Source organism: Scyliorhinus torazame, chromosome 6 (genome assembly GCF_047496885.1).
Source record: "Scyliorhinus torazame isolate Kashiwa2021f chromosome 6, sScyTor2.1, whole genome shotgun sequence".
Taxonomy (NCBI): domain Eukaryota; kingdom Metazoa; phylum Chordata; class Chondrichthyes; order Carcharhiniformes; family Scyliorhinidae; genus Scyliorhinus; species Scyliorhinus torazame.
In genome coordinates this window covers 42,887,684-42,899,723 of record NC_092712.1, presented here as the reverse complement: position 1 = coordinate 42,899,723, position 12,040 = coordinate 42,887,684, and the positions used below count along the sequence as shown (strand labels likewise).

At 54.8% G+C, this 12,040-nt stretch overlaps 1 protein-coding gene across 1 annotated transcript in view; it reads left to right on the top strand.

Annotated features, from left to right (window-relative positions):
* Positions 1–12,040, top strand: part of LOC140424765 (obscurin-like) — a 1,044,598-nt gene that overhangs the window by 770,372 nt on the left and 262,186 nt on the right.

The following is a 12,040-nucleotide window of genomic DNA, read 5'->3' as shown; positions in this document are numbered from 1 at the left end:
GCACCCCCACCCGGCCACTGGCGCACCCCACGACCGCTCCCTTCCCAGGTGGATCGGTCCTCCTCCCGTGCCCGCCCAGGAGTAAAGAAACAGGGACGAACAGCGCACCGCTCCCAGAGACGACAGTGCCCGAGCCCGCACCTGCACCACCACCGGGGCTGAGGTGATCGATAAGAACGACCAGGGCACCCGCTCGACTCGTGGAATCCGCATGACACAACAGGAAAAGGAAAACGAACTTGTAAATAATTCTGACAACCTGTACATAGTTAACTGTTGGGCTAAATGTATAGCCACTGTGTGAAATCAGTTCCAGGACCAGCCTTGTAAACCCCTACCACCATGCGAACCACCACCCCGCCGGGTTCTTTTTTAACAAGGGGTGAATGTGGTGGTATGTATTAGGGGTAATATGGTACCTGTGAAGCCGAGAGGCTATTGGCTGACAGGTCCCGGGTCCTGGTTGAATCTGCCGCCTGCTTGCTCCGCCCTGAAGGCGGAGTATAAGAGCTCGAGTTCTCCCAGCAGCCGCATTCTGTAACTGAGCTGCTGGGGAACATGTCTTGCTTAATAAAGCCTCGATTGATTTCATGTCTTCTCGACTTGAGTAATTGTTGCGCTACAATCCCGGATTGCAAACTCGTCGCCACCAGGAGCAGACGGTACAGTGACCAGGACCAGACCTTCATCAGGTCAGAGGTCCAAAGGCTACTGAGGGAAGGAGTCATTGAAGCCAGCAACAGACCCTGGAGAGCTCAAGTAGTGGTGGTAAAGACCGGGGAGAAGCATAGGATGGTCATCGACTACAGTCAGACCATCAGCAGCTGGACGTGTACCCTCTCCCCCACATATCCGACCTGGTAAACAGGATCGCGCATTACAAGGTCTTCTCCACGGTGAATCTTAGGTCCGCCTACCACCAGCTCCCCATCCGCACTAGTGACCGCAAATACACTGCCTTCGAGGCAGATGGGTGGCTCTATCACTTCTTAAGGGTTCCCTTCGGTGTCTCCAATGGGGTCTCGGTCTTCCAGCGCAAGATGGACCGAATGGTTGACAGTACGGTTTACGGGTAACATTCCCGTATCTCGATAATGTCACCATCTGCGGCCACGACCAGCAGGCCCACGACACCAACCTCGCAAAATTCCTCCAGATTGCAAAGATCCTTAACCTTACATACAACAAGGATAAATGCGTGTTTAGCACCGACTGCCGAGCCATCCTCGGCTACGTAGTGCGAAATGGAGTTATAGGCTCCGACCCTGAGCGCATGCGCCCCCTTATGGAGTTCCCCCTCCCTCACTGCTCCAAGGCCCTGAAGCGCTGCCTAGGGTTTTTCAGTTACTACGCCCAGTGGGTCCCCAACTATGCGGACAAGGCCCGTCCCATGATCCAATCCACAGCTTTTCCCCTGTCGATAGAAGCCTGCCAGGCCTTCAGCTGCATCAAAACGGACAATGCAAAGGTCACGATGCGCGCCATCGACAAGTCCCTCCCCTTCCAGGTCAAGAGCGACACGTCTGACGTAGCTCTGGCGGCCACCCTCAACCAAGCGGGCAGGCCCGTGGCCTTCTTCTCACGTACCCTCCATGCTTCCGAAATCCGCCACTCCTCAGTCGAAAAGGAGGCCCAGGCCATAGTAGAAGCTGTGCGACATTGGAGGCATTACCTGGCCGGCAGGAGATTCACTCTCCTCACTGACCAATGGTCGGTTGCTTTCATGTTCGATAATGCACAGCGGGGCAAGATAAAAAACGATAAGATCTTGCGGTGGAGGATCGAACTCTCCACCTACAACTACGAGATCTTGTATCGTCCAGGGAAGTTAAACGAGCCTCCTGACACCCTGTCCCACGGCACATGTGCCATCGCACAAGTGGACCGCCTCTGAGCCCTCCACGAGGACCTCTGTCACCCGGGGGTCACTCGCTTTTTCCATTTTATCAAGACCCGCAACCTGCCCTACTCCATCGAGGAGGTCAGGACAGCCACCAGGGACTGCCAAATCTGCGCGTAGTGCAAACTGCACTTCTACCGGCCAGAGAAAGAGCACCTGATAAAGGCTTCCCGTCCCTTTGAATGCCTCAGCATGGACTTCAAAGGCTCCCTCCCCTCCACTGACTGCAACACGTACTTCCTGAACGTGATTGATGAGTACTCCCGGTTCCCATTCGCCATCCCCTGCCCCGACATGACCGCAACCACCGTCATCAAATCCCTCCATAGCATCTTTGCACTGTTCGGGTTCCCAGCCTACATACATAGTGATAGGGGGTTGAGGCACGATCAATTTGGCTGGAGACGAAGTTAAATTCAAACTGAGGCTTTATTAGTCTCTGAAATGTGGCCTCCTACAGCAGCTGATGAAATGGCTGCGAGCTGAAGGCCACGCATATTTATAACCCGGCTCCTGGGCGGAGCTAGCATGCAGGGGCCCAGGTGAACCTGTAGTGCAGGTTCTACCGTACAACCCTTAATATAGGAACACAGTGGTTTACCACATTCACCCCCTGTTAAAATTGAGTCCAGCGGGGGTGATGGAGAACTATATACAATCCGGTGGGCCGGTCAGAGGTTCAGCCGGTCCGGCGCCTTGCTCGTCCTCTGGGATCGACGAAGTGGAGCCAGCGACGTTGGTGCTGTCGTGGTCGAAGTTGACTCCGGGAGCATGCCAAAATCCTCTTCATCAACAGGGGTGGGCAGGGGGAGGACGGAAGGTCCTAGGGAGGTGATGGGGATGGCGGGGGAGGGGAGGGTGACGCCGGGGGCGACGGGGGTTGTGTGGGGGTGGAACCTGCTGGTGCCAGGTCCCTGAGGGAGACGGTATCCTGGCGGCCGTCGGGGAACGCCACGTAGGCGTACTGTGGGTTTGCGTAGAGCAGGTGCACCCTTTCCACCAACAGGTCCGCCTTGTGGAGCCGCACCTGTTTACGGAGAAGCACAGTTCCCGGAGCTGTGAGCCACATTGGGAGTGATACCCTTTATGTGGAGTTCCTGGTGAAGGCAAAAAGACGTTCATGCGGTGTACTGTTAGTAGCAGTGCAAAGTAATGAGCGAATGGAATGTAGTGCATCAGGGAGGACCTCGTGCCAGCGGGAGGCCGGGATTTTTCTGGACCATAGGGCCAGCTGGACGGCCCTCCATACCGTCCCATTCTCCCATTCTACCTGTCCATTTCCCCGGGGATTGTAGCTCGTCGTTCTGCTGGAGGCGATACCCCTGCTGAGCAGGAACTGGCGTAGCTCATCACTCATGAATGAGGATTCCCTGTCACTGTGGAAGTAGGCGGGGAAGCCGAACAGAGTGAAGATAGAATTAAGGGCTTTAATGACGGTGGCAGACTTCATGTCGCGGCATGGGAGGCGAAGGGAAAACGGAGTATTCATCGATCACACTGAGGAAATACGTGTGTCGGTCGGAGGAGGGGAGGGGGCCTTTGAAGTCCGCGCTGAGGCGTTCAAAGGGGCGGGAGGCCTTCACCAGGTGCCCGCGGCCCGGCCGGTAGAAGTGCGGTTTGCACTCCGCACAGACCTGGCAGTCCTTGGTGATCGTCCTTACTTCCTCGACGGAGTAGGGCAAATTTTGTGCCTTAATGAAGTGGTACAACCGAGTGACCCCTGGGTGACAAAGGCTGTCGTGCAGGGTCTGGAGTCGGTCTACCTGTGCACTGGCGCATGTACCTCGGGATAGGGCGTCTTGGGGCTCGTTGAGTTTGCCAGGGCGATACTTAATCTCGTAGTTATAGGTGGAGAGCTCGATTCTCCACCGCAAGATTTTGTCATTTTTGATCTTGCCCCGCTGCATGTTGAACATGAAGGCTACCGACCGTTGGTCAGTGAGGAGAGTGAATCTCCTGCCGGCCAGGTAATGCCTCCAATGTCGCACAGCCTCAACGATAGCCTGGGCCTTCTTTTCGGCGGATGAGTGCCGAATTTCGGAGGCATGGTGGGTGCGGGAAAAGAATGCCACGGGCCTGCCTGCCTGGTTGAGGGTGGCGGCAAGGGCGACGTCCGATGCGTCGCTTTCTACTTGGAAAGGAAGTGTTTTGTCTACAGCGTGCATTCCAGCTTTGGCAATATCAGCTCTGATCCGGGCGAAGGCCTGTTGGGCCTCTGCCGTCACGGGGAAATGAGTGGACTGTATGAGTGGGCGGGCCTTGTCCCCATAGTTTGGAACCCACTGAGCGTAATACGAGAAGAACCCCAGGCAGTGTTTGAGGGCCTTGGGGCAGTGCGGGAGAGGAAGCTCCATGAGGAGGCTCATGCGGTCAGGATCGGGCCCCAGAACCCCTTTCTGGATCACGTAGCCGAGGATGGCTAAGCGGTTTGTACGGAACACACACTTCTCGTTGTTATACGTGAGGTTGAGGAGAGTGGCGGTACGGAGAAATTTAGCGAGGTTGGTGTCATGGTCCTGCTGATCATGGCCACAGATGGTCACATTGTCTAGGTACGGAAACGTGGCCCGCAAGCCGTACCGGTTGACCATTCGGTCCATCTCCCTTTGGAAGACCGAAACCCCATTGGTGACGCCGAAGGGGACCCTAAGGAAGTGATATAGCCGGCCGTCTGCCTCGAAGGCGTTGTTTTATGCCGGTCCGATTTACGGATGGGGAGCTGGTGGTAAGCGGATTTCAGGTCCACCGTTGAGAAGACCCGGTACTGTGCAATCTGGTTAACCATGTCAGTTTTGTGTGGGAGGGGATACGAGTCGAGCTGCGTGTACCTGTTGATGGTCTGGCTGCAGTCCACGACCATTTGATTTTTCTCCCCAGACTTAACCACTACCACTTGAGCTCTCCAGGGGCTGTTGCTGGCCTCGATGACTCCCTCCTGAAGCAACCGCTGGACCTCGGACCTGATGAAGGCCTTATCCTGGGTGCTGTACCGTCTGCTCCTGGTGGCGACGGGTTTGCAATCTAGCGTTAGATTGCAAAGAGGGAAGGAGGATCGACCTTTAGGGTCGCGAGGCCGCACACAGTGAGGGGTGGTAAGGGTCCGCCGAATTTAAGGGTCAGGCTCTGGAGGTTGCACTGAAAATCCAGGCCGAGGATAAGTGCAGCGCAGAGGTTAGGGAGGACGTAGAGGCGATAACCGTGGATCTCTACGCCTTGGACTGTGAGCATGACCGTGCAGTACCCCCGGATCGCTACCCGATGGGATCCGGAGGCCAGGGAGATGCTTTGATTGGTAGGGTGTACCTTAAGGGAGCAGCGCCTTACCGTATTTGGATGTACAAAGCTCTCGGTGCTCCCGGAGTCCAGTAGGCAGGAGGTCACGTGGCCGTTGACTTTCACGCTGGTGGTTGCGTTGGTCAGAGTGTGTGGTCTGGACTGGTCGATTACCATGGATGCGAGTCGTGGTTGATCGTCGGGTAGTGAGGCGGCCACTGCGTCGGGGTCCTGAAACGCCGTTGGTCTCCGTATGCTGCGGGGTGGACACGATGGCGGCGCCCGGAGGTCCTGGGGGTCGCAAAATGGCGGCGCCCATGGAACACACGTTGCGGGGGTGGAGCAAGATGGCGGCGCCCATGAAACGCACGTGTTGTGCGGGGGAGTAGATGGCGGCGCCCATTGCTCGCACATGGCCTGGGGAGGAGGGGAGGATAGCGGCGCTCATTGTCCGTGACCGGGGGGGGGTAGGAGCTGCCGCTGAGCGGGCCTGGTATGGGGGAGAAGATGGCGGCACCCATTGCTTGCACATGGCCTGGGGAGGAGGGGAGGATAGCGGCGCCCATTGTCCGTGTCTGGGGGAGGTGGGAGCTGCCGCTGAGCGGGCCTGGTGCGGGGGAGAAGATGGCAGCGCCCATTGTCCATGACCGGGGGGGTGGGGCGACCGCTGCCGCTGAGCGGGCCTGGCACACCGCCGCGTAGTGGCCCTTCTTCCCGCAGGCCTTACAAAGGGCAGCACGGGCCGGGCAGCGTTGGCGAGGGTGTCTTTGTGGCGCGAAAATAGCATCGAGTCTCCCCAGGAGATCACTGGCTGGCGCGTAGCGCAGGCGTACTGGGTGGGTAGCGCCCCCGCTGGGGCGGCTGCCTGTGGGGCCCATGAAGCGTAGGAGGAGTGGGCCGCGTGGTTGGGGGCGTAGGACTGGACATTGTGCAAGGCGACAGTCATGGAAAGTGCTAGTGTTTTAGTCTCTGCGAGGTCGCGCATGGTCCCTTCTAGGAGCCGCTGCCTGATAACATCGGACCCAATCCCAGTTACAAAAGCGTCCCTCATAAGGAGATCTGAGTGCTCCATAGCTGTGACGTCCTGGCAGTCACAGTCCCAAATTAGTGGGATCAGGGCCCTCCAGAAGCCCTCGATTAACTCACCAGGTAGTTGAGTACGGCTTGTGAGCGCGTGTCTGGTGAAGAGCGTGTTCGTCTTCTGCTCATAACTCTCTTTGAGTCGAGTCATAGCATCAGCGTAATTGGGTGCATCCTGGATCAGCGGGAAGATTTTAGAGTTGAGTCTGGAGTACAAGATTTGAATCTTGTGAGCCTCTGGAACAGGGGTCGGCGCCGCGTTGATATATGCTTCAAAACAAGCTAGCCAGTGCTGAAAGTCCTTTCTGGCATCGCTTGCGTGTGGATCCAGCTGCAGTCGATCTGGTTTAATCTGGAGGTCCATCTTCTGAATCAGAGACTAATAAATTGAGGCACGATCAATTTGGCTGGAGACGAAGTTGAATTCAAACTGAGGCTTTATTAGTCTCTGAAGTGTGGCCTCCTACAACAGCTGACGAAATGGCTGCGAGCTGAAGGCCACGCATATTTATAACCCGGCTCCTGGGCGGAGCTAGCATGCAGGGGCCCAGGTGAACCTGTAGTGCAGGTTCTACCGTACAACCCTTAATATAAGAACACAGTGGTTTACCACAGGGGTCCTCCTTTATGAGCGACGAACTGCGTCAATTCCTGCTCAGCAAGGGCATCGCCTCAAGCAGGACGACCAGTTACAACGCCCGGGGTAACGGACAGGTAGAGAGGGAGAACGGTACGGTCTGGAAGACCGTCCTACTGGCCCTATGGTCCAGGAATCTCCCAGTCTCCCGCTGGCTGGAAGTCCTCCCGCATTCCCTCCACTCCATCCGGTCACTGCTTTGTACCACAACCAACCAGACACCTCACGAATGTCTCCTTGTCTTCCCCAGGAAGTCCTCCTCTGGGACCTCGCTCCCGACCTGGCTGGCAGCTCCTGGCTCATCCTGCTCCGAAAACACGTGCGGGCGCACAAGTCGGACCTGTTGGTCGAAAGGGTCCATCTTCTCCATGCTAACCCCCAGTACGCCTACGTGGCGTACCCCGACGGCCGACAAGATACGGTCTCCCTACGAGACCTGGTGCCCGCCGGAGCCCCACGCACACCCCAGCCACCAGTTCCACCCTCCCCTCCGCCAGGGCACCTTACAGGAGGATCGGTCCTTCCACCGGCCCCCCCACCCACCGATGCACCCCGCCGGCGCTCCCTTCCCAGGTCAACCGTTTTCCCCACCAGCGCCGTCTAGGGGTGTCGAAGCTGCCACAGAGATCGAGGCCATGCTCCCGGAGTCACAGACGCCCGAGCCTCCACCGGAGTCACCACCGAAGCTCCGACAATTACAGAGGTCGACCAGGGCCCCCGATCGACTGATTGCTTCATTTTAAATTGTAAATTTAAAACATAAATTGTACATAGTTACTAGAATTGTAAATAGTTACAAAACGCTGTACGGAGGTATTACGGTACCTCCATAACTAATTCTACCACGTTGCCATGTTTGTAGTATCAGGCCACAACCCCCGCCGGACTCTTTTTTAACAGGGGGTGAATGTGGTAGTCGAGGTATTACGGTACCTGGTAATGTTGGAACACCATTGGTAGAAATTGTATGCTTCCTATTGGTCAAGCTGTATGGTAGCTCCGCCCTGCTCGGCGGGGTATAAGAGCCCTTGCCGCCTCAGCAGCCTTCATTCTGTACCTGAGCTGTTGGGGGAAACATCTAGCTTATTAAAGCTTTCAGTTGAACTACAACCTCGCTTTAGTGGTCATTGATCGTGCATCACTGATCATTCCATCACACGGTACCATCGATACCCTAGGGCAGTGCAGGTTGGGACAGGCACCGGTTGTGCCAAGGGCACGGTGCGGAGGGAAAAGCATCGGAGGAACGGCTGGGAGATGGATTAGGATAGGGAGGGGAACATATGGGCTCAGGGGCTGCAGTGCAGGCCAAGGCCCCTGTGTAACCCATTGTACCTGGTTGAGCACGGGAGTACTCACCATGCTGACAATTTCTGCCCTTTACCCCCTGTAGAAAATGGATGTCGGTGTACAGTCGGATGTGTTTGGCATCTGCCTGGTCACCACTGGCGGATGCACTGAGGCTGCATGAGCAAGAGTTGCTTGGGGAGGATTCTGCAGAACAGGATCCTGTCCCAGGGGAGCAGGAGCCAACTGGTGATGATGGGGAGCTGGCCGCCCACCAGGCCAAAGAGGAAGTGGGAAAGAGGCATTGCTTCAGGCATCATGTATACCAGCAGCGCTTGTAATACGAGGACCTGCCGGACCGGGCGTGCCGCTTGATGCACGATCAATTGCACAAAGGCTAAGGTTGGGTACAACTGTGGCTTTATTGCAGTCAGATGCGTGGCCTCCTGCTGCAGCTGGCGAAATGGCAGCTGAATGAAGGACACGCATATTTATACTCCACCTACTGGGCGGAGCCAGCCGGCAGGGGCTACCGGCGAACCTGTAGTACAGGTCCGACCTTACATCCCCTTATACAGGTGTACAGTGGTTCACCACACCGCTGCTGACTGCTACTCCGGCTGAGCAGAGAGACTGTGCAACAGCTGTGCTGGATCATGTCGCATCTGGAAATGCAGGGGGAATGGGGGAGGACAGCCGCTCCCAGTGGTCACCCTGAACATTTTTACCAGGTGGTCCTTCCACGCGCCGAGCAGGGACCTGCCTGCTATCTCCCAGACCTCTGTGCACAGGTGTATCTGCGCCGTAACGGATACCCTGTATGCCCGAGTGACATAATACATTACCTTCATCATGGTTGCCCGGGCAGCCGAATTCACCACCAACACCACATTATAGGAAGGATGTGATTTCACTGGAGGGGGTGCAGAGGCAATTCACCAGGATGTTCTCTGGGATGGAACATTTAAGTTACGAAGAGAGGTTGGATAGGTTTGGGTTGTTTTCGCTAGACTGAGGGGCGACCTGATCGAGGTGAAAATGATTATGAGAGGCATGGATAGGGTGGATAGAGAGCAGCTATTCCTCTTAGTTGAAGGGTCAGTCACGAGGTGATACACGTTCAAGGTGGGTGGCAGGAGGTTTAGGGGGAATTTGAGGGTGAAGACAGTCGGGAATGCACTGCCTGGGAAAGTGCTAGAGGCGGATTCCCTCACATCCTTTAAAAAGTATCTGGATGAGCTCTTTGCACGTCATAACATTCAAGGCTATGGACTAACTGCTGGCAATGGGATTAGGTCGGTAGGTCAGGAGTCTTTCATGCGCCGGTACAGGCTCGATGGGCCAAAGGGCCTCTTCTGCACTGTATTATTCTGTGATTGTGTGGTGCCCCATATCCAGGGGGTGATCAATAGGATGCGTGAATCCCTACGGGCACCGGCGCATAAGGTGGTGTCCTTCACCAATGGCTAGGGAAATTGCAAATGCACTCGTGATAATTTACCAAAATTCACTAGACTCTGGGGTGGTCCCGGCGGATTGGAAATTAGCAAACGGGACACCACTGTTTAAAAGACGAGGCAGGCGGAAAGCGGGTTAGCTTAACTTTGATTGGAGGGAAGATGCTGGAATCTATCATCAAGGAAGAAATAGCAAGGTATCAGGATGGAAATTGTCCCATTGGACAGACGCAGCATGGGTTCATAAAGGGTAGGTCGTGCCTAACTAATTTAGTGGAATTTTTTGAGGATATTACCAGTGCGATAGATAACAGGGAGCCAATGGATTGGTATATCTGGATTTCCAGAACGTTTTTGACAAGGTGCCACACAAAAGGTTGCTGCATAAGATAAAGATGCATGGCGTTAAGGGTAAAGTAATAGCATGGATAGAGGATTGGTTAATTAATAGAAAGCAAAGAGTGGGGATTAATGTGTGTTTCTCTGGTTGGCAATCAGTAGCTAGTGGTGTCCCTCAGGGATCAGTGTTGGGCCCACAATTGTTCATAATTTACACCGATGATTTGGAGTTGGGATCAAGTGCAATGTGTCCAAGTCTGCAGACAACACTAAGATGAGTGGCAAAGGAAAAAGTGCAGAGGATACTGGAAGTCTGCAGAGAGATTTGGATAGTTTAAGTGAATGGGCTAGGGTCTGGCAGATGGAATACAATGTTGACAAATGTGAGGTTATCCATTTTGGTAGGAATAACAGCAAAATAGATTATTATTTACATGACAAAATATTAAAACATGCTGCTGTGCAGAGGGACCTGGGTGTGCTAGTGCATGAGTCACAAAAAGTTGGTTGACAGGTGTAACAGGTGATTAAGAAGGCGAATGGAGTTTTGTCCAACATTGAGAAAGGATGTACTGACGCTGGAGGGTGTGCAGAGGAGATTCACTAGGTTAATCCCAGAGTTGAGGGGGTTGGATTCTGAGGAGAGGTTAAGTAGACTGGGACTGTACTCATTGGAATTTAGAAGGATGCAGGGGAATCTTATAGAAACATGTACAATTATGAAGGGAATAGATAGGATTGATGCGGGGAGGTTGTTTCCACTGGTGGGTGAAAGCAGAACTAGGGGGCATAGCCTCAAAATAAGGGGAAGTAGATTTAGGACTGAGTTTAGGAGGAACTTCTTCACCCAAAGGGTTGTGAATCTATGGAATTATTTGCCCAGTGAAGCAGTTGAGGCTCCTTCATTAAATGTTTTCAAGATAAAGATCGATAGTTTTTTGAAGAATAAAGGAATTAAGGGTTATGGTGTTCAGGTGAGAAAATGGAGCTGAGCCCACAAAAGATCAGCATGATCTCATTGAATGGCGGAGCAGGCTCGAAGGGCCAGATGGCCTACTCCTGCTCCTAGTTCTTATGTTCTTATAATCGTAAGGGAGTCTGCTCTCTCAATGTGCAGTTGGTGTGCGAGCACCACATCGTGCACGTCCGCGCCCATTATCAGGGCAGCGGGCACGACGCCTTTGTCATGGCATACTCGACGGTACCCAACACCTTCGAGGCGCTCCCCCCAGGTGAGGGGCAGCACGGTAACACAGTGGTTAGGTGGTTAGCACAGTTGCTTCACAGCTCCAGAGTCCTAGTTCGAATCCCGGTTTGGGTCACTGCCTGTGGAGTCTGCATGTTCTCCCCGTGTCTACGTAGGTTTCCTCCAGGTGCTCCGGTTTCCTTCTACAGTCCAAAGATGTGCAGGTTAGGTGGATTGGCCATGCTAAATTGACCCTTCGTGTCCAAAGAAAAAATGTTAGGTAGGGTTACTGGGTTACGGGGATAAGTTGGAAGGGTGGGCTTAAATGGGGTGCTCTTTCCAAGGGCCGGTGCAGACGCGATGGGCCGAATGGCCTCTTACTGCACTGTAAATTTTATGATTCTGGTCGACAGGGGTAATCCGCTGTGTACGTGGTGATTACCGATGAGGGGGCATGGCCTCTGGCAGCTCAACGATCCCTTTTCTCCCCCCCCCCGCCCACTCCCCACATCCACTCCTCCCACCCCAGAACCCCTACCCTCCTCCAAGGCCTCCACCAGCTGCACCACAGGGTGTTGGCCCTGGGCCGGCAGTATCAGCGGGTCACGTCCATGGGGAAGAGGATGATGAGGACCCGCTCTGCAATGAACTCTCGCGCTCCACAATGCCTGACTCCCGCCCTGGTGTCATGTACCACTGTCCGCCGAGGAGATTCCTGCATATGTGTAGGCCATTCCATCACATGGGCCCATGGTCCTTCAAGGGGGGGAGGTGGTGGGGATCTGTCGCACACCTGGTAAGCTCTGCCATACAGCGCCCCGCATCTCTGGCTGGCCCAAGCCCTTGCTTCCTCCAATGGTAGCCACTGGGGATACCTCTTG